This window comes from Alexandromys fortis, unplaced genomic scaffold (genome assembly GCF_014885135.2).
Source record: "Alexandromys fortis isolate MF-2015 unplaced genomic scaffold, M_Fortis_MF-2015_v1.1 scaffold_37, whole genome shotgun sequence".
NCBI classification, from domain to species: Eukaryota; Metazoa; Chordata; class Mammalia; order Rodentia; family Cricetidae; genus Alexandromys; species Alexandromys fortis.
This window is the reverse complement of record NW_026067914.1, coordinates 12,829,854-12,833,230: the sequence shown is the minus strand read 5'-3', so window position 1 is coordinate 12,833,230 and position 3,377 is coordinate 12,829,854.

The window sequence follows — 3,377 nt, the reverse complement described above, 5'->3', positions numbered from 1 at the left end:
TTACCAGAAAAAAAAACAAAAAAAAAAAAAAAAAAAAAAAAAAAAGAAATTATATGCACATATAATCATTTAAAAATATAATTTTCTTGTATAAATGAATATCTTTAAATACATATAAGAGTAAGTCTAAATAAGATGATTTAGTTCTCATTAAAAGATAAAAGTACAATGTGTTAAATTTGCCATCTAATCTATGTTAAAAAATAAATGTAGAGTTTATGTTATATTAAATTTCAAATACCTATAGGCTAATAACTTAATCATCAATGAAAATTCTTTGCCCCTCATCTAAATCTGAAACAGGGGTAAATTCAGTGTTACCTGTGAAATTTCCTCCAATCATGCCACCTTCCAAACTCCTGCTGTGAATGGCAGCTAATATTGCAAATGTAAATGTAATTAACATTTTTAATTGTGCAAAATGCTATCTAAAGAATGTAACATTATTGCTGTATTGACATGCACCTTCTAATTTGCATACTAAATTTATAGACAGTATTTATTTCGTTTTCTCAAAGCAAGAGGAGTTGCACTGCATATTGAGAACTTTAGAGGTATTATATTATATGTAATATCTGTTCGCAAATAAATTTATAAAAGCAGAAGTGATCAAATATTGATTTACCTACTTTTAAAACTGAGTCAGTTGTTACATGCATGATGTCAGGATCACATTGAGGAAAAGGGAGGAACTTCAGCAAAATTTTTATCATTAGCTATAAGAAAGTTATTATGCTTGTGCTTAAAGAGACATTTGTTTTATATACATATTTTAATTATTTTATCATATACTCTACACTACCTTTATTTCTTAAGAAATTTAGCGGAGGCAGGCAGACCTCTCTGAGTTCAATGCCAGTCTGGTTTGCAGAGCGAGTTCCAAGAAACAGTCAAGACTGCACAGAGAAACCCTGTCGCAAAAAAATAAACTTAAAATAGGGGCTGAAAGGAAAGCTTAGTGGTAAGAACACTAACTGATCTTCCAGAGTATCCTATTCAAGTCAAAGCATACACATGGCACCTCACAACTACCATAATTGTAGCTCCTGTGGGTACAATGGCTACTTTTGTCCTCCATATCATATTACACACCTGGTTCACAGGCAGTGTAATAGGCAAAACATCCATACACAAGAAATAAAGATATATTTTAAAAATAATTTATTTATTTACTTATTTATTTTTATCAGTTGTTGTGTGGTTCTACACTTGGTATATGGGCCATTCATCTTTCGATTGCTAGCCATCCAGGCATTGTCAGGCATGGGCTACCTCTTGTGACATGCTTCCCAAGTTAAACTAATCATTGATTGGCCACTCCCACAATCTCTGAGCCATCATTGGCCCAGCATATCTCGCAGGAAGTACAGATTGTTAGTTGAAGGTTTGGTGCCTGTGTTGTTGTTACAGAAGACGGCCATTAATTTCTAATAATATTCTGCCATACCCAGAGATCAGTGCCTAGACCTCTCATCACCAAAACGACTTTCTCCAGCAACTGAGGGGAGCAGATGAAGAGAAACACCTCAAAATATTAGGCAGAGCAGAGGTCGGAGACCCTGCATAAAAGTAAAAACAAGAATTGTAGGAACCAGGTAGACTGAAGATACCAGAAAAACATGTTCCACAGAAACACCTAAGTGGAGCTCATAGGGGCTCCCAGGGTGAAGAGGCAATCTCAGAGCCAGCATGGCTCTGTGCTGGTCCTCCTCATACAGACTGTAGTTTTGTTTGGGGTTTTTGTGGTACTCCTAACAGTGGGGATGGAGATACCCTTGACTATTTTGTCTGCTCATGAGACCCATTTCCCCCAATTGGGTTATATCATTTAGCTTTTATATGAGTGAGAATTTTGCCTAGTTTTATTGTATCCCATTATGCCTTGTTCAGTTGATACCTTTGGATTCTGCTATTTTTTCCCCCTGAAGGGAAAAGGAGAGGCAGTGAATCTAGGGGAGAGAGAATATAGAAAGAGAAACTGAGAGGGGTGAAGAAAGGGAAGGTTGTGGTTGGGATATATGAGAGAAGAATAGACAAAAGCAATGAAAAATAAAATAAGAAATTTATATTATTGGCTCTCCCATAAGCTTAAAAGAAAAACTCAATTGCAACATGACAAATAAAGTGAAAAAATAAAACTCACAAGTTGGAAGAAATGTTTTCCAATCTCATTTTTTTTTTTACAGAGGATACTGAGTTTTGATGAAAGCTTGTGACAAACTTTTAAATCCTAAGTTATATCCACAAATCTGCTGGTGTGAGAACACATTGCTCTTTGAGGATAGCAAACATAATTAGCCTTTTTCCTATCAGCTAAGTAAGTCACCATTTCTATAAAAATACATTACTTGAAATTAAATAAACACTTTTAATGCACACATGAGATTTTATACGTATTGTATTTCGTGAGCAGTTTTCTATTCCAATAAAGTGTGTCCCTAACAATGGGGCCAATTCCATGCAATGACATCTTCTTTCTTCACTTTCTGAAAATTCCTAAGTAAAATAAAATTTTCATTGGTGTTTATACTTTAAGTGCTCAACTGGAAAAATAATTTCCAATCACTTGGTATTTAAAAGGAAATGATCTGAAAGAATCAATAAGCAATTAGCAGTTGCTGAATACATTAGCTATAAGTGAAACAGAGTGCTTATTCAAACAAATAAGTGCATAGTCAGCTGCCTCTGCCGATGTGTTCAAATAAATAACACTAAAAGCAAATTTGTTGTGATATTAATGACTTTTTCCCTCAGGAGTCTTACAGAACAAGCTCCACAGCAAGTGTCTACTAACTAGACAGATAGAGCTGGTGAGGAAAAAACTCCATTTGCTATCAATTACAGGTTTAAAACCCTAAATAAGACATAGAGCAACACCCCATATTGCTTTGTATCTATACTTACACACACACACACACAAACACACACAAATACACACACACGAATACACTCAACACCTAAGATGTTCACTTAATTTTAATTGTAGCTTACCTACAGCTATTGTAAAAACTATGAATTTTCAAGTTTTTGAAATTAGCACACCCTTTAACAAATTTTGACACATGACAAATCTAGCTAAAATAGAAAGCAAATATTTAGGAAAGCAAAATATTTTCCCATATAAGAAGTAGATAATTTTTTTCCTTATGCAGACATTACTGCACATTTCCTTGAACATACCTTGTGTTATTTTTCTCCCTGACATATACTCAGCTTATATGCAACCATTAAATTTTTACCAGATAATATATATGTCTGGTATTTTCCTGAACAATCCCATTCACCTTGTAAGATAATGAGTTGATATATGTCCATCATAAAATGTCCAAGTTAATGCAGTTAATTCTCCCCCATGGTCAGGATGTTCCCACAGCGAT